This window comes from Nuphar pumila, chromosome 7, assembly GCF_984573655.1.
Source record: "Nuphar pumila chromosome 7, dmNupPumi1.hap1.1, whole genome shotgun sequence".
NCBI lineage: Eukaryota > Viridiplantae > Streptophyta > Magnoliopsida > Nymphaeales > Nymphaeaceae > Nuphar > Nuphar pumila.
In genome coordinates this window covers 19,828,661-19,849,007 of record NC_143255.1, presented here as the reverse complement: position 1 = coordinate 19,849,007, position 20,347 = coordinate 19,828,661, and the positions used below count along the sequence as shown (strand labels likewise).

At 40.1% G+C, this 20,347-nt stretch overlaps 1 long non-coding RNA gene and 1 pseudogene across 1 annotated transcript; both read right to left on the bottom strand.

Annotated features, from left to right (window-relative positions):
* Positions 1-300: 300 nt before the first annotated feature.
* Positions 301-4,180, bottom strand: LOC149831418 (uncharacterized). Its single transcript, XR_016433013.1, has 2 exons — positions 4,045-4,180; positions 301-678 (listed from the first exon to the last, which is right to left on the bottom strand). It is a non-coding gene; the product is annotated as an uncharacterized LOC149831418 (long non-coding RNA).
* A 15,393-nt stretch (positions 4,181-19,573) lies between these two features.
* On the bottom strand, positions 19,574-20,122 carry LOC149831417 (oleosin G pseudogene; annotated as a pseudogene).
* Between the last annotated feature and the right edge of the window lie 225 nt (positions 20,123-20,347).

The following is a 20,347-nucleotide window of genomic DNA, read 5'->3' as shown; positions in this document are numbered from 1 at the left end:
AAACCATAGTGGTGTGTTTTCTTTTACCTCGTCTTGTAGACAATATTCTTCAAAAAAGTGAGGGACAGGATTTTTTATTGATACTTCTGTTTGACAAACCATATTTTATTCCTTGCACATCAAGATACATCCCTTCGATTTCCTTGCATAATCATCACTTGCTACTTATTTCATTCATACATATATTAGGAAATATGGAAATCAAAGCACTTTCTTTTAGTTATCCAATGTTAATGTTTTGATTTCACCTATGCTTGCCTGGGAAGAAAGATTAGAAGTTTCAAATGCCCTGAATAATGGAGTTAAAACATCATCACATAAATTAATTTAGTAGCTTATTATCTGCTAAAAAAAGAAATACATGTATCTCCTTCAGCCTAATTGAGATGCTTCAATCAGATACCCTGTTACATTATTTTCAGTTTCTGAAGTTTCTGCTCTGCCTTCTTTAACTTTCCCAGTTGCAGAATTCTCTTCATTTGGCTCCGTCAGTCCAGCTTTTTCCCGAAGTTTACGGAGTTTCTCCATGATTTTTTTCTTCATCTCAGTTTTTGAGATCCGTGCTTCAGATGGCAGGGGAAAGAGGAGTGCAGCAACAGATGCTGTCATGCATATCATGGTATCCCTTCTCAAAGTGAGGGTCATGGGCTTATGCTCTTGAACTGGTTGTTCTCTCACCTGTGACAAGAGAAACTCATTTTAGAACCAAGACTCAAGCTTGAGCCGGTTCATTTTCTAAAGGTGAGACCTTCCACCAGGACAAGCTGGGTTAGGAACATTAAATCATGAAATAGATTCCTAGCTGTTAAAAGACTCTTAGCTGCCAGTAGAAAGTGCGCCAGAATAGTAACCAAGGATTAGCAAATTTATTTATAACTGAAGCAAGGAAAATGAAAAGTGAATGATTGTGCTACCCAGTAGGGGAAAAGGAAAGGAGGAAACACAGAAGAAAAGATATTCTAGCTCTCAGTTTCTTCACGAGGTCAGATAAGGATTGATAAAACTCATTGCAATCTCAATGCTAAAAGTAATGAACTAGGCAATCATGCACCAGTTCACCAAGTAAATATCTTTCAATTTCTTTGCTGTAAGACTTCCATCACCAAGTCCTTTCTCAGAGAATCTCAAGGCACCAAATCCATCATTGCCTTTTAAGCTAATGAACCGTCTTCATGCTGATGATGTCAGAACCGATGACTAATCTTATAATTTGAAACAAAGTTGGCCTTTCTTGCTCCTTCAACAAGACTTGTAGGTGCTTCAATACAAGTCAATGCCACATCTTAGCCATATTTTACACAGCAACTCTTCTTCCTGACCTGTGTTCATTATTTAGGAAATCCTGAACTGAAACTAGCCAAGACATATGCCTCCGGATCTTCCTACATAATCTTGGGCATAGTTAAGAGCTTCATGAGTAATAGAGCACTCACCTTCTAGACCTTACTGGAATTGGTCCTGTTATGAAATGATGAGAAACTGCATTCTTCCTCTAATGTACTTCTTACAATGGAATTGAATCGCCATGAATCCACTGTTTATAACCCCATTTTTTTGCAGGTTGCAACATTCCATCTAGCTGCACTGTGTAGAGACTAAAAGCTGTTTCAGCGTAATTTCTCTCTACAATGAAAAAACAAGCAGTATAATCTATAAAAATATTTCAATGATTCATTCTTTACAGAGATAAATGTTTGAAAATTTTACATTCTGACCATGTAGGCAAATTGCTCATTACTGAACAGTCTTTCTCCTGCATCTATAACCACGTAGCATGCTCCTTGTCCAATTACAGTTTATGCATAACCAGTGCAGTCATGACAGCCTACAGTTTTCTGCTAGCTTGTGCATGGCTTATCTTCAAAAATAAAGTGGGCTTAATGGATTAGCTTTAGATCTTCTCTATAATGAAATAGACCTGTAATAAACCTTACTACTAAGATATACACTAGATAATTTAGAATGACCCAAGTTTTATAATAAGTTACCAAACTAAAAGGATATCCAGTCTTTCTACACAGCCAATGAAAAACTGCTTGCTACTTGCTTCCAACGATTTTCAACTATCATTAGTACAGCACTGAGTACTGCATTAGCTCTAATTAAGATGAATGATCATATTGTAGTTCATGTTATAAGTCATCAACATAGGTTGTGGTCATAGTCATAGTAGCCAAACTCGTCCTCGGCAATTCCTCGGAAAATGTCTTCATCGGCAAATCGTGATGAATCGGTCAACCTCAGCATGTGGATTTCAAGCTAAATCGTGATTAATCGGCAAAAAAAATTTGTGATTAATCGGGAAAAAAAATAGGCCAACTTTAGTAGGAAAGATTCTTAAATCAGAATCTTTTAATATGTAAATTTGTAAAGGTAGAGTAAATTCGGGGAAATGGACAATGAATGTGCGAGCAAACTGGTTTTCTCTTCATGCTTCGTATTTAACTGTTTCAATACCACTTAACAGTTATGAAGATCATTTGATTATATAGCTATTTCTGCTTCAAGCATTTCAAATAAGAAAAAGTATTAAATGCAATATCTGCTGTTTGAACGTCAGGATTTAGAGCTGCGGCTTAAAAGACCGCAAGAAAATGAAAGAACCAATGGACCCATGCGCCATAGTTCCCAAATTATGTCTATTTTCTCTGGCATCTGGCATAATGTTCCTTTCTGGTCTGCATCATCATTTTTATCCTCACAAACATGTAGTTAGAGACAAAGGTGTCTGGATGTTTTTTCTGTTCATTCTTTTGGCCTGTTCAGGCAACTTATCTTCTTTTTCTCTTCTAACCTGTGCATGCATATGATATGTTCTCATTTCTTCTAACCTGTGCGTGCATATGACATGCTTATTTTAATAAAACTATTAAACCCTGTTGATGTATTTCTAAGATTGGGTAAAGTAGTTTCTTGTTGGCCTTGAAAAATAAAGTTCTTCAAGGTTGAACTCGAGTTGTTGTTCCTTAATTATATTTTTTTGTGAACTGATATTTGTGTTTGTTGGAAAATTTAGGATTCTATTGCTTCAATCTTTATTGTCAACTGGAGTTCGATCACTAATTGATGGTTTTTTATTTTTTTTATTTTTGTACATTTTTTTGCAAAAATGAGTACAATTGCTGCTGGTTCTAGGTAGATGTAGGAAACATCTCAATTCAAAACATTGAAACAACAATGTGATACATGTCCCTGTTTCTTCTGCAACTAGGAAAAGGAGTAAACTGGGGACTTTCTTCTTCACTCTTCGTTTTTTCTCTTCTTTTATTACAGTGTGACATGCATTTTGAGGTGGGGCATCATATAGTGCAGTGCCCTGTTGTCTACAATGCATTTTGAGGTGGGCATCACTACGCATTTGTGCCCACCCTAACTTCAATTCCTGGCTGCTCTTAAGTAATTCCTTATGTGCCACAGGCAATCACATGACTGCATTTTGAGTGGGGCCCGCATTCAGTCGTTGTGGGGCCCATGAACACATAACGGATCACTTAAGAGATCCCTAGATCCCCTTCTATATTCCCTGGGCCTAGCCGGAAAAAAAATGCTCTGTTCACTTAAACCTATTGTAAGTGTATCATATGCTAGAAAGCATAAATCAGATTACAAAATTAGCCTAGAATTATTGCGACAGCACTCGCTAAACTGTTTACATTGGATTCAGAGACCTGGGTATGGGTTTTATGGACCCGTTTGTATAACTTGAACGTGGCAGCATCAACTGTCAAGGCTTACTGCCATCCATAGTTATACGAGCACTTACCAACGAGTTCATGACAAGCAGAACCGAACCGAGTCACGAGCTGCGTGGTTCGTTTACCAGCCCTGCCTACGTTTAAGCAGCTGCTCCATCTCGACCATACCAAGGGCATTTTAGTCATTAAACAGTGAAAAAAAAAGAAACGTGAAACCGGAAAAATCACGCCAAATGTATAAAGGTAAAAGTGAGGTAAAATCGCAAAAGCTTCAGAACAGGAAAGTAGCTGCACAGGTTAAGCAGTCGGGTGAAGAGATAAAAAAAAAAATGTGGGTATCTTTTCTAACCGTCAATCGCGCGCATTCCGCTTTCCCTCGACGATTCCTCGCGATCGGTTCGGATCTGAGCTCCAATCTGATCGGGTTTCCGAATCCTGCGAGCACCGTGGCCATCCCGTCAAACGCTTCTTCTTCTTCCTCTTCTTCTTCAACAACAAAAGGGTTTTCTCTGCGTTTTGCTTTTACTCGGGGTTTTAACTCTTAAGAGGGCCTGACTAAGATGAAAGAAAAAGTCCTCCTTACTGCTTGAAATTACGGAATGGGATTCTCCGGTAAAGCGCGTTGCCTTGGGGTTTTTCACAGAGTGGCGTTTCCGAAAGGTCAGGAAAGAGAGAGGCTTATAATGTATGTGGAAATATCTGCCTCTGCGCCTTTCTTATCCAAACTTTTGGATCTTGTTGCCCTGTTTTCATTAGACGGCTTAAATTTACAATATTTTCTAATCGGTCCCCGACTATCCGCATGAGTTTCCAGTTCCCACCACCATTTGCTCATAATAGTGCAGTTTTCTTGAGGTGGGATTCCTAGACCACCTCTCTCTGTTTTTGGGAGGGTAACACTCTCTCAAGTCTCAATTGATAAGAGACCTTTTCCGATTTGATAGCGAGCCATTCCACATAGGAAGTGCTCATGTAATAACTAAGAATGGAGCAAACAGTGTGCTTGATTAAAATTAGCAGACCAACAAGGGATAGGTAGTGAGCCCTCCATGTTAGACAAAGGCCCAATGTGAACCTATGATTAGTATTTGAGTCTTTAAGTTTCCTTGACCACCTAAGCGGGCAATCTCCGGGTGGGCTCATCGACACCCAAGCCATGCTATTATAGAGCCCATCAGTGAAAGGTGAGGTGCCCCCAAACTTGAAGTAATCGATCCTTGGATCAAAAGGGGTCAGCACCTTCTCTCAATCCCCGCTACCACTCAAGCGACCCGGGCAGGTTTGGCTCTGGGTCCTGAATTTATATTCAGTTATCTCGTGATTACTTCTAATTGCATATCTATATTTGAATGATGCCCAAGTGTTTTCATTAACGTTTTCTAGTGTATGATTTGTAAAACCAAGCAAGTTAGTTGCCTAAAATCAAAACATTGTAAATATGACGCATGTTCTTTCACAACTGGGTCCGCAACAATTAGCCGACCTTGCTCATAGGCTCAGACAACTATGGTCAAGTCACCCGCCACTTATAGCCTGCAAACAAGGCCACGAACAGGCCAACCCAAGTTGGATTTGATATGTTCAAGTATTCCTGTTCCTTATGGGGCTTGTTTGATTGCTTGTTCAAGAATTAATTTAGATTGGACAAGGAATTGTGTTCCTTGTGTCCGGTGTTTGTTTGCTTATTGTTCGGACTGTTTGAGCAATCCATAAATCAAAAAGCTCTAATCCATCCTTAATTCAAAATGCCCTAAATCGAAAATCCCTAATTAGAAAAGTCCTAATTCAAAAATCCCTAAATTAAGAAGTGGGTTTCGAGTTTGAGCTTTTAGAATTCATGAACAAGAGGAAGAAGAAGAAAAAAGTAGATGAAGAAGAGAGGTGTACCCAAATCCAAAGCTTTTCCGTACTACCCGTGTGCCTCGACTAACTGCACTACTGAAAGGCAGTTCACGTGAATGACTCAGAATATTTAGTTTTTGAAATGAGACTACATGATTGACCTAGATCAAGGGTTTGACCAAATTTGAAAGGGTCCATTTGGATTTATTTTTTAAGATAATTTATTTGGCCTTTAGATTTAATGTATGTGTGATTGGTACTTAAATTGGGATTTTTAATTTTATTCCTCTACAAATAAAGGAAAGAGGTTGGATTGATTATTGTGTTGGTTTTTTTTTCTCTTGATTTTAATATATTCTGATTTAATGCAAATTATCTTATAATAGATCATAGATCAAAGCATAGATGTTTTGGGTTCCTACTTAGGGACTGCACCAATGAGCCAAGTCAAGATCAAGCATAGACAGATTTCTCACTCGATTCAGACCAGATTCAATCTGTTTTGCAATTTTTGCATGTTCTGGCCTTTCTATACTGGACCCAGTACTAAAATACAAAATCCTATTCAGATTCAGCTCTACTACTTTGGGTCTAGCTTGGAGCCAAGCCTGGAATCAGAGCTACTGCAGAAATTCAGATACGGATTTGGATCTACCATGATCCGACCTGTTTTCACCCTTATTCATAATGAAGATGATGATGATTCACGTAGGAATGACAAAAGAATGAGTTGAAGGTGAAGTTAAACATAGTGATGTTCTGCCGTTCCAGATATCACATTGATTGTTTGGTTGGAAAACGAAGAATGGGGGTTTTAAATTCTAGCTTAGAGAAGTGTGTACCTTGGGATATTTCTGAATGTAGAGTGAGAGGGAAGCAAGCCCATGTGGAAATCTCTCTCTCTCTCTCTCTCTCTCTCTCTCTCTCTCTCTCTCATGTCTTTTGCAATGTTCAGACCTTCATCGCTTGTGAAGATGTAGGTCTTAACAATGTAGCTAGGAGTGTCGATCTTTTAAGTTTGACACAGGTACCCTGCCAATTGGAACCTGAATATCCAGACATTGGAATAACAAATACCGAGTTGAATTTTATTCGAGTCGACCCAACCCGACCCAAGTAACAGGTTAGTTATGTTTGGGTTATGATTTTTGCTAGATATCTGACCCGACCCAGCTCACCTGAGTGTTTTCTTACATATTTTTAAGTAAAAAATTATATTATAAAACACCCTCTAAATTATATGGGCCACTTTTTGGGTTCCATTTTCTTGTCCCGGAAAAACCTGAACCCAAGTGGGTGCATCGTGATGGGTCGGTTACTCAACCCATTGACAGCCCTTGTGGGTATATTCATGGGTGGTATTTGCATAAACATAAGATATGCATGTTTATGTCAACATCTGTACTAACCCTTTTGACTCTCAACGCCCACATTAGTGCCATCAAGTTTAGATAGCACACAGCCATCATTCTTATCTTACTTTTTTTTTAAAGGCAAGCACCTACCTGTCATACATCTATACCATTTGGTTTTGAACCTGCAACGTCCCAACACAAAGTGACATGCACTAGCTGCTCCTACCAGACAAGCGGAGCCCTCATTGGTACATTTTTACCTTACCTGGTTGCATTGTATGACAATACATGACATGACATGGATGATCGGATGGCATTTGCCATGTACTGCTCTTACCACATATCCTATGTACGTGTGCATGATCAAAGTCATACATGTACATCTCATGCTCGTGAATTGCCTGACCCATCTCATTCATCCGCCTCCTAAACCCTTAACACCGTGTATGATGCTCATACGGTTTATAGATGACCATGTGCGGCCATGATCATCGTTTCGTTGATTGTTGGGAATTGGAGCTCCTCTATATTTGAAATGTATTTTTATAAGCATTATGATGTGCAACTCAAATGATCCCTTATAAAGTGTCTATTGGTCATGCGTCTAATGAGTCTCGATAAGGCAAAACACAAAAAAGATGGCCCACTGATAGGGATGTCAATGGATCAGATTTTACTCAATATCCAACCAAATCCACCTCCCCTTGATAAGATTCGTTAAGCAAAGATATATCTAATTATAATTGGAAGCAGGTATGGTTTTGAGCTTTTTCTATCAAATCTGACAAATATCTGAATATGATAGATACCTGAATCCAATTACATCTAAAAAACTGGATATGATATGAGCTTTTTCACGGTCCGAATTTTAATCTGTTTAGCCAACATAGAATTAGTTGAATCTGAAATCGGCCACATCCGATCCAAATCTGAACCGTTTACATCCCTACCCACTGACAATCAAGATGCACATACATATGGTGACATGCCATCATATGCAAATATGACCTGATCCCTCTCTAGAATCAAGAAGGTCGATCTCTCGACTCTAGTTCACCCTTCTTCAACCCCTTCAATATGAGGAGACACTACATGTGTCAATTGGCCGAGATGACCTGGTCCGAACCTGTACAAGATTTGACGAGGTTCAAACCTAGTAACAAAGAAAGAGGTCCGATTAAGTATGGGAGTCAGGACCATGAGGTTCGATTAGCATACGGTCTTGAGTATTGTTGTAATTTGTCTCAAAACTGTTCTTATATTTTTTCTCTAATTTTTTCATTTTTTTCTTATGTTTGTAGGTATTGAGTTCTTTACAAAAATTCAATCACACGTTGAAGGATTTTGGAAAATCTCTTATCCTTATATAAAAAGGTGGTGTCTTGAGCAAGAACACCTTCAAGGGCATTAGATCTTGAGCTTGTGCATCACTTTATTTTTGGATCTTGATCTTGACTCTTGACTTTTGAACTTTGGTTCTTGGATCTTAGGCTTAGGTTTGGTGTTTGACTTATCCTTTTAGTACTTGGGATGAATCTAATCTTCAAGTTTAAAATCAATTGTTGACCAACCTATTAATTGACTTTGACCCAGCATTAATCTTCTTCAGATCTTTTTGGATCATATTTAGATCTATTTGAACCTACTCAATGATTTTGCATAGGCATTAAAGCTTTTAAATGGTCCATAAGCCTCCCTTTATCCTTGGCTTGGTTGTCCATTGATTTTTTACTCAATTAGGGTCAGATTTAACCTTACCAGGGTCATTTCTTTCTCTGGTTGGCACCCACCTTTTGCTTAACGTTTGAGCCTTTATGGCTATCATTTTAGTCAGCCATGGCCTTTTATTGCTAGACGTTTTAGCCTCTCTATGACCTTAATAGTGGCCTGGAGGCTGGAGCCTATATAAACCCCAGCCTTCTTACTTTCTTCTCATCTCTCACTACTCGCATCGCTTATCTCTCTCTCACGGGGGCTCTCTGCTATCTTCATGAGCTTTGCTTCTTCTGTCCACTTTTGGTTCTCAAAGTTCGGAGTCTGAATCTAGTTACTATTTGGATTCAGGTTCAATTTTTATCCAGATCTTGTTAACCCAAATCCAGTTAGCCTAAACTTGTTCGGTCTCGATCCTGTTAACCCAGATTTAGTTAGCTCAAACTCGTTTGGTCCTGATCTGGTTAGCTCAGATCCAGTTAAGATCCATATTCAATTGGAATTCATATCCATACTTGTGACCATACTCAGTTTCAATATTTGATTCTTGTTCGGATCTTTATCCAAGATCCATATCTAGTTGTTTAGATCCCTATCTCGGATGTAGATTTGATTTATTTATTTTTTATCCTTATCTAGGATCCAAATCTAGTTGTTGTTCAGATTCCTATCCAGTATCCAACTCTAGTTACTGATCAGACCTATATCAAGTTGTTTGGATCATAATCCAGTTGTTGTTTAGATCAAGATCTAGTTATTACTTAGATCCAGATATAGTTACTATTAGAATCTAGATCCATCTGCTATCCAGACCCAGTTGATGTTCAGATCCATTATTAAAATCTGAATCCAGTTGTTATTCAGATTTATACTCACTTGCAGTTTGGATCCATACTCATATCTAAACCCAAAATTCATACTCAATTTGAACCTAGATCTTCTTATACTAGTCAAGAGGTTGTTCAAAATGGTTTGTATCAAGGTTATCGGTCTCACCCAGTCCAGAGCTTGAACTGATTTTTCACGATTAAGTGAAACCTCGGTTGTATCCTTTAAGCATAATTGCATGACTACTCATTACACCGAGGACTTGATCTTAAGTGAGAAAACTATTTCTTGAAAGATAGTAAGTGTATACACGTGCCTCTGAGCATACCTGGTTCAATCTCAGTTGGTCCACTAAGTTAAGCAGAAGTTCCAACAAGTATGATTTATGAAATTTCATACCAAACTCGCAAGATCTGCAATTTTTTGATGTAAAATGTATGAAAAAATAATATTTTACTTGGTCTGGTCTACATTACACCCAGGTATGGTTTTGCCATTGGTGGGTCTTGTCGAACCCAAACCCTGTTCTCATATCAGTCTGACCCATGTCTAGACCCACTGCGTCCGGTGAAAGTCCAACACGTTGCCTAGGAGGCACTAGATATGGACCAATATACACGTTGGTGACCAGATAGATACTGTATCAACTTGATGGTTTGACCCTTCTTATACCACTGTCAAGTCCAACCCAAGAGGTGTTACCCAAACCGTACTGATGTGAACCAGATCCTACCTGAACCAGACATAGTTTTACACAAGAAAAAAAATGGGACTTTACACTTCTTTTCTGGAAAGTGGGCCTCAAACATGCTTAAATTAAGTTTAGCAGAGGTAGGCATTAACCTGAAAGTCAAGGTATCTAAGCCACACCTTAAATGCTCACAGCACCAGGGCATTAACTTGCAAGCCCATGGTGTTGATAGTCGGTTGTAGGCCTTAAGCCAGGTAACCACAAATTAGCAAAAATGAGTTATCCAAAAAGTTGGAAAAATCTGGAAAGTTGCACAAAACTGGAATATATTCCACCTTATCTCCTTTCTTCTAGATAAGTTATAAACGCATCTTGGGGTCCCCTAAAATGGCACAATGAACAGGAAACTTCCCTCTGTCTTTTTTTTTTGCAGAAAGCAACCTATATCTTGGGGGGGCTTGATTACGTATGGTTTAAGTACATCTGGGAATTAATAGTCTTACTTTAAAGTGTTGATGACATTAGGCCTGCTATTATGATCAGAAAGATGAACAGATAAATCTGAAAATGACACTTTTATATTACAGGTATGAGACAAAATGAATGGATGACACTTGAGATAGGTGTGCAATAAATGGCATGCCATATCTACCATACGTCATGCATGACGCCTCTGACATTATATATATATATATATATATATATATATATATATGTGTGTGTGTGTGTGTGTGTGTGTGAAAAACAAAATTAAATAAAAATAAATCTTCAAAATAGCCGAAATGATTCGATTTGGACTAATCTGTTCATTATTTTTTTGAAAAATATGTTCACTTTTTTTTAGTGAACCATATTGGTTGAGCATGGGCTTGAGTTGGTGTCTGCAATGTAAAACTCCAAGAGTATTCTCTTTAGTCACCGTGGACAGTCTGGCATTTGTCTTAAGCTTTGTGGCAAAGGATGCAGACTTCGGGTATCGAACTCTCAACCTCCTTAATTTAAAAGTCTTATGCCAACCTACCTAGCCAGGTGTGCGGAGCCTGTGGGCAAAAGCAGTTCCACTTTGTGAATGGATTTTAACACTGAAAGCATGAGTTGATTGGGATTGATGATAATGAGAGACCTTGTCTTTGAATGGCCCACATGTAAATGACATGTCAGCAATTTGGGGTAGACTGAGCCTCTATTTTATGCATTTTAGAACCTTTGGAGCTGCTTCTTTCTTCACATTCTTTGCATTGACACAACCAAATTTCCAAGAAATAATCTTAATCAAATTTAAATGATTAAGAAGTTGGCAGCATGAAAAGGTCACACCCATAATAAATAACTTGGAAAATTGATCAAATTGATTAGGGTTTTAAAATAATTTAATTAAATTGCTGGTGTAACTGGAAGACTTTAGTTGAGGTTTTGTTGGTGCCCACAGCAAGGCAGCCGACTTGTCACCCTTTGTGGATGTCCAACTTCACACCGTATCTTTGGTCAAAGTTGAATAGAATTCGAAAATCTTTAAAGCACCGAAATTTGGTGTTGACTTCTGTGAGCATTTTATGTGGTCAAGGCCGGCTCGAACTCGTTCATGATCAGTTTGTATAGTTGGTGAGCCGAGCAATGAGCAGACGAGTTGAGTCTGAACACAAGGTGTTCAGCTTGGCTCGGCTCGAGAGTGCTCATATATATATATATTATGAACTATTAAGTGTAACTTATAAAAAGTTATATATATTTTCAAGTATAATATATAAAAACATATATACTATGCATAAATAACATAGGATGTCTTTACACGAGCCACCTTGTGTTCGGCTTGTCTCATTCAATGATGAGCCGAGCTCGAGCTCAGCTCGGCTAAACATGAACATGAGCCGAGTCATGAGCTCAATCCAGTAGTAAAATGAGCCGAGCCCTAGTCAAGGGCCTGTGGATCAAGTGGATTCATCCAAAATAGGACATGATTCTGCTCCATTTGGATGGCATTGTTTGGAAACTGGTGGTTGGGATGGGAATTTATGCATTTGGTAGATACATGGTCAAACTACTTTGGTGGCGGATGTTTAGAAAAAACTGCTAGTTGATATTGGAATTTATGCATTTAGGAGATGAAGTGGAATTGTCGCCTCCTTATATTTACATGAAAGAGTGCATTTGGTAGGTATGAAGTTGTTCAGGATTTTGCAGGTAGCACTTTTCCAAATGCATAAACTTCCTTGGTTTCCAAACAGAGTAGCCGGGCTTGGATTTAGTTCGTACCCGCAGCCCAGACGGTTTGAATTCGGGGATTCCATGCATATACTATTGCACCTGGGCTTGGGCTTGCTTAGTGCGGTTAGAGACTTATTTCGACCTAGAGGAATCCACTTATGCACCATTGCTCCTCATATCCGATGCAATTATATGGACTTGGAGTGAATTGTCGTAGACTGGCTCCGGTCGAAAGCTTGGGTACTTAAGATCAAAAGACTAGAGCAATGCATATCAAGATCCATATGACTGCACGACCCAAAAAAGAAGTCGATCAACTTGATTCTTTGATGCTATGTCGTTTCTCTAACAGACGAAAGTCAAAAACGAGTTGACCAACTCATAGTTGTGGTTATAAGGCCTGGACGTTGATGGCTTTCCTGGTTGATTTGGGGCTCAAGTGGTCCAGGTGGATCCGAGACGAGAGGGTGTTGCGTGTTCTCTCCAGAACATGAACTAGTGCATGTTCTGGGTCCCAGCTGAGTGTTGTGTGGCACTCAGTCGGGTGTATGGGTGCGTCGTATACTGTCGTACACCTGCCTGCGAGATGTACGGTATACAGTGCACCTATACACCTGATTGAGTGTCACGCAGTGCTCAGTCGGGACCTCGAAACATGCATTGTAGCTGCAGTGCATGTTTTGGGGGAAACATATAACCTGCCCCGATCCGAGACACCAAACTACGTAGGAAAGAGAGAGAGACACGAAAGAAAATCAACATTATCACTCATGAAGACCAACAAAATGTTGAACCCATGAACCAAACAAAATAGAAAACAAAACAAAAAATATAGAAAAACAAAAGCTAAAGAAAAAGAAACTGCATACAGTTAGCAACAAACAACAAAGTCAAGTTCAACCAGGATCCGCTGGATTAGAAGAAATTAAACCACCGATGTTCAGACAGAAGGAGAGGTTTCTAAGATGCATACATAGAATCGCATATACATTAACCAGGATTTTATGGACAAGATTATTAAGGATGATCGAAATTTGACGGAAAGTAGCATCATTGCGTGTCATCCAAACAAACCACCAAGTATTAAGCAATCATGTCTTTCATGATCAATCTCCACCGCTTGCAGCGTCTAATTTTAATAGGTCCCAGGAGCAGATCAAGCGCAAAAGACTCTTCTTTGACAATTACGTCCGGAGATCTCCATGTCTTATTAAATAGGGCCACAAAGATTGGGCAGGACCAGAATAAATGAAAAGTAGTTTCTTCAGCAGCTTGACACAACACACACCAACTTGAAAACTCAAAGCTCAACTTCTTTAAATAATTGTGAGTCTAAACCCTATCATGCAAAACTAACCAAGCCAAGACCCGAGATCTTGGAGAAGAGCTTTTACCCATAACGCACACTCAGGGAACCAATTTTCCCCTGGGGGAGCAACGATCTATACACTTTGTGGGTGTAGAACGCACCATTTGGTGCAATTGCCCATTGCAACCACTGATCATAATTTCTTGCATCCCCATCGAGAGAGAGTTTATGGGTCTAGGTAGGGTTGTCAACATGTTGGGAATCCAACCCCAGGTACAAATAACAGGTTGTTGGATTCGGGTTCAGGTTTGAGTTTTATTAGGTCAAGAAAATGAAATCTCAAATCGGGATCGGTATAATTTCATAAGCTTATTTTTTACAAAAAAAAAACATATAAAAAACTGTTGGGATCGGATATCTATCAAAAATTATAACCCAATCCCGGCCCACATATTACTCAGGTCGGGTTCCGGTCGACCTGAATAATAATCAAGTTGGCATTTTTATGCCCATGTACAGATATTCTGGTTCCGGTCAGGTCAGCTACCCGATACAAACGCCATCCATTGGCAGCTCTAGCCTCGAGGTCCAAGTGACTCCGAGGCACTAATCAGTGCAGGCACTAGACAGGCAAGAGGGAGGGATTCTGGGTATGAGAGAGAGAGAGAGAGCGCGCATCATCCCCTGCAAGTTAGACGGATAGGTGTCGGTAGAGGCCCCTACACCACCGGATATAGCCTGTCACTCTTGACCCGTTTGCTTCCTTATATATACGCACCCGAAGAAGCGAAAAAGTTCGAAACTCTCAAAGATGGTGAGATTGATACCAGCCGGAGCTTCTGATTTCCATGCCGCGCCGATCTTGCCCTTGGCCATCGGCTTATTCGTCTCTGTCACAGCCCTAGTCGCTCTCTGCGCTAAGTACCACCGAGCCAAGCCCACCAAGAATCCCAGCTCAAGCAGCATCGACGCCGAGCCGATCGAGACAAAGGTGCCGCCCCGGTCCCCGATGAGAGCCGTCCGGCATACGGTCCCTTACGAGCCGTGGGGAGATGAGCCCGACTTGAAGCTGGCTCCAAGGTCGCCGCTTGCATCGCCAAAGGTTTTCCTTGCGACGCTGAGCCACAAAGCCGCCCCCATCTTCCACACGAAGAGAGCCGATGGAGAGGTGAAAGTGGAACCCAAAGCTGAAGCCGAAGCCGAGGACGGGGAAGCCGACGGTGTGTGGAACCGGAAGATCCTCATGGGCGAGCGGTGCCAGCCACCGGTCTTCCCCGGCGCCATCTACTACGATCACAAAGGCAAGCGTCTACCGGAGTTTCCGCCGAGGTCGCCACGTGGCAGCAGCCCGTCGGCCAACTTCTCTTTTCCTGTGGTCATAACCCAAGAATCCTCGAATTAGCCTTTAACCGCCGGCGAGACTTGGCAGTTGGTCACAACTAGTTATAAAGTAGAATCAGTGTTGGACCAATTTGGCCTCCTAATTTTCAATGACATGGATGTCCCCAATTGCACTGCCATGGAAGAGTCAAGAGTCAGGTTGGTCATTTTTTTGCAATTGATGGTCGACTTTGAACTTTGACCATGAACTCCCACAGGCTGCGGTAATCTATACATGTTCCTTATGTGTCCATGTCCATTTGTATGAGGGTGAGTTTATGTACAAAGAAAGAATTGGCTTAATTATGTTAATGTTGTTGTGTGTATCCTTTGCCGCTAGGCCCAAGCTCGGTGTATACTCTCTGACGATCAAGAAAGGCATAGGGTTTTTATGCCAATGAACTCGATGAATAAGGTGGTTTTTTTCGGTTAGCATAGCTCGATCGGCTTTAAAATGGTTACCTTTCAAAAAATAAAATAAAATAAAATGCTTTAAAAAAAGATAAAAAAAATTAACCTAATATGCCTGTGTTATAGTTAGTTACCAACCTAAGTTTTTTAAGGTTGGCGTTGACCTAGGTGTTTTGGTGGAGGGCATTGTGTATCAACATTGCCTTGGTTGGTAAAGTTTAATCCTTATATCTTCTATATAGATGTTTGAGATAGTGAAGCCAATTATGGACGTCAATGTATCAGGTTTGGTTCGGATATCCAAACGACCCGATAACTGTTTAGACAGATTCAGTAAAGCATTTGTGACCCTATTTGTAAAAAAAGGAGGGGTCCCTTTACTTAATAGGGTCACAAATGGGAGGGTGGTCAGGTATAGCGGCACCTGATGCTTTTCAGAAAAAAAAATGAGTGAATAAGAAAAAAAAACTCGGTTTTCTCAATTGTAGCAACCACGAGATATTTTTTTCTTTTAATATAAGTTTTTCATATGAAAATTTCATTATCTTTATAGAAGAAAAAGTTTTATATATGACAACTCTTTGTCAGTTGGATTTTAAATTTCTCCATCTTTAAAGATCAAAAAATTGTTATATGACAACTCTCTCAGTTCGATTTTTACATGTCATACATAAAATCTCCCGTTAAGGACCGCACATTGACATGCTTTCTATTGGTAAAACCCTTACCCACTAGAGAGGGAAACCACCTTGCCTTCAACTTGGTGACATTCACAAGTTTCCCCTACCATATGAGTAAAGCTTTCGTGGGAAAAAAAATCATGCAAGAAGGTTTCCTATATGAAATTCTCTTTTTTCGTATGAGATTCCATATAAGAAATCACTTTCAAATGCGACCTAAAAAGACGCTTGCCTCATATCATATGAAAGAAGCTTCGCTATGCGAAAAACAGAATTGCCAACAAACTCCAAACCCATCGCATAAAATGGTTCCAGTGTTTGCATTGCACGGTGAGCTCTGTGAAAATGTGTTCAATCCGTCCAACATCTGCTGGTTTCAACTAGGGGTGTAACCGGGTCGAGTTCAGTTCAGTCATGTCAAATCCATTTTTAAATCTGAACTAAAAATCAAACCCAAACCCAGTCCAATTTGATTCAGATTTGGATTCAAATTTGAACATAGATAAAATTCAAGATACCTATGGGTTAAGGGATTCGAGTGCATGTTGGTTTGGCTCTTAAGTAAACCCGTTTTTAATAGAGTCTAACAAATTGATCCATACCCAACCCACTTTGATTCAGGTCCAGAGTTAAGTTTGGATATGACTGAAAATTATGGATCCATATGGGTTAAGGGGTTTAGGTGAAAAGGAATCAGTTCGAAATGGATAGGATCCTAATTTAATTCGTGTTCTGGTTAGCGCCTAAGTAGTTATATAGGTTTAATCAGTTTAGGTATAAATTAGATCAATTATAAAGGATTTTCATGTTTTTAGAATTAGAAAACTTGTTATCATTAAAAAAAAAACTTATTGGATTAATGATTATTATATTTCTATTAATAATTATAATGATATTTAGTTCTCATAATCAGTATAGATCTATGTCACACGTGTGCATCAGGGAGGCTGAGGGACCCGTGTCGGTTGCGGTGGGTACGGGTACCACCCCCAGCACCAAGTGCATGCTGGCCTGGGTCGGATCCGGACCCGACCCACTGATCCAAAATACATATTTTTTTAACTTTTTGGGGAGGAGGAAGAGAGAGGAAGAGGAAGAGGTGAAGGAGGAGAAGAGGGGGAATGAAGAGAAAGGAGAGAAGAGGAGGGGAAGGAGGAAAAGAGGCAGAGGAAGAGAAGCAAGAAGATGAGAAAGAGGGGAGGAGTGAGGCAGGATCAGGTGCAATCACATTGCACAAATGTGATGTGCAGCTGCACTGGATCACCCTCCATCTTCTGTGGTACAGCTTGTCAAAGTGAGGCCCAACAGCAAATGGATGGTGATCAGCGTGCAGCGGCACATTGCATTTGTGCAGATCCTGCCTCAGGAGGAGGAAGGACAAAATAGGGCGATGAGGGAGAGAGAGAAGTGTACTGTTCTTTTTATTTTTCATTTTCCTCTTCCTTAGAGAGAGAGAGATGCCCTTTTGACTGCCCCTCACCTCTTCCCCCTTTTATTCAAAAAAAAAAAACACAAAATACATGGGTTTGGATTTAACCCAATCCAAACCCATGTTTTTAATATATGATATATATTTATATTTATAATTATATTTATTCAGATAGCACTACCCCGCATCAATATTCTTTTAATTCACTAGGCTCATATATCTCTCTCTCTCTAACTTAAACTTAGGAAAAGGTTCATTATGAAAATGGAAGGCCTTGGGCCACTAGACGGATGATTAGGGTTTCTTTCTCATGAATGTCAAACGACTCAAACTTCCCCACCCAACCAAGAAAGGAAAGGCTGAGTTAACGAAGCAAGACTTGGATGGGAGATGCAGTCAAGAAAGAAAGTTATTGCTTGGGAGTACAGATCCCATCATTTGACATATGATGAGATCCATCCTACGTTCAACCAAGCCGCCCAACCAACGGTTAAGATTAGTCCAAGTTCTCACGTAGATGTGAAAACTCACACAAGATCCTCTGTCTCATTTGTGGGAGGATAGTATCATTTTTCTTTTTATTAGGGTTACCAAATTGGTAGAGACCTATTGAAGTCCAACACCAACTAAATCCAGACGGATTCCATCACACTTTATGACTGCATCCATCATGATCATAGCCATTCAACATGTGTATCACGATTAAGACACGTGTATCTATGATAATCTTTCTTTTTATTAGGGTTACGAAATTGGTAGATGCCTATCGAAGTCCAACATCAACTAAATCCAAACGGATTCCATCACACTTTATGACTGTATCCATCATCTGCGTAGATCATGGGCAGTCAACATGTGTGCCACTCTTCCCCTTCCCTACGGCAGTACAAAAGCAAAAAGCCGTTGGCTGGGATAGAATGGATCATTGGATCCCATCACATGTCAGATGATGGGATCCATTCTCCAGTGCGCGCGGTTAGGCCTCTTTCCCCATCCTCTTCAAAACAGAGAGAGAGAGAGAGATTCAAATGGGGCATCCAATGTCAACAGCACCCTGCCGTTAACATGTACACGTGAATGGTCAAGATGCAAGTAAATGAGCCATCAGGATCCACAGATGACGGATATCATCATACGACGTATGATGGATTTCGTTTCCTAAGTAAACCTACTTAAAATTTGACCCACCAAGGTCCACACGCTGTGGTGGACATATGATCAATCTACCTAACCCAAGGACGGGCGCTCTCAAGGTTAGATACATCATACGTGTCCATGAGAGTGTGTTTTTAACACACACACACACACACAAAATATATATATATATATATATATATATATATATATATATATATATATATATATATATATATATATATATATATATATATATATAGAGAGAGAGAGAGAGAGAGAGAGAGAGAGAGTTTGGATGGCCAGATTTGGATCTAAATCTTGGAACATTTGTTTAAGGCTTTAAGCATGCCTCATAACTTAATAACACCATGTTTGAATGGTAAGTCCATAAAGTCCACTAGATACCGAAATCAAAACAAAAGCGATCAAATGGTCAATATACAGAAGGTCGTTACACTATTTCATTGCAGTGAACCAAAGGAGTATATTTTTTTTTTAAGAAGAAAACCAAAGAAGTATATTAGATCATACTGCATGGATCTCCATTCAGTAAAGCAGATAGATATATAGTTGCACTCAAAGCCTATAGATCATACCCACAAAAAGTTTTTCGAATATCACCTGGCTGGATATCCCCATTTTTCTTTTCCAGTAAACCATAAACTCCTTTTTCGACAGAAATAAAAAATTTATTGAAAATATGAAGAATTTAATTTCATAAATGCATAAGGGAGGGTGATGACCCATAAACCATAACTCACCTCAAGAAAAAAACAACAAAAACACGCATTACAATATAAAATCCATGTCCAAAACTCATGCTAATAGACCAATTCCCCATTTTCCTATTTTTTTTATAATTTCATAATAGAGCTCACCAAGCAGAATGTTTGAACCATCATGCACCAGGGGCTGCATCCTTCACCCTGCTTTGAAGATACCCGCCATACTCCCTAGCATAGTCCCTAACATGGCTAGCCGTGTCCGCAATCCGGCTACGAGCGTAATCAACCCGATCGGAACCCGGTGGATGCCGGCCCCTGAAGTACTTGTACATCCATGTCCCCACAGCCATGGCCGCGACGCCGAACCCACATGTTGACAAGAACCCAGCTATGGCAAAGAACAACAAGGCCCCAGCAGGGACCCAGATTGGGCTGCTCAAGAGTATGAGAGGGGTGAAGATTATCAAGGCTAAGACTGTGGCTGTTAATGTCAAGCCAGTGAGAAGTAGCAGGATGCCTCCTGATATGACCAAGGTCAAGAAGCCAATGACTTGGGTGGAGTTGGGTGCACGGCCTTGGAGCTTGGTGAATATGCCTGCACCACTTGTGGGGCTGGTGGTGGTGGTGGTGGTGGTGGTGGTGACCCCTCCTGTGGCTGCACCACCACCACCCCTGGTGGCTCTTAGCTGGGATGCTTGGGTGGTGGAGTGACGCTCAGCCATGCTCTCTCTCTCTCTCTCTAGAAATGGGGTTTGGTTAATTTTGTTTTGAACTTTAAGCTTGGTTATGGGAATTGAACGGATTCATATATAGCTAATAAGGTGTCACATGGTTACTGACACGTGTTAGGGTTTGTTGTTGGCCTTGCATGCAGGACACCAAGTGTAGTGGCTGTGTAGAAGCAGGAGATTTCAGAGTTATGCTTTAGGGTTGATAGCTAAACGGCC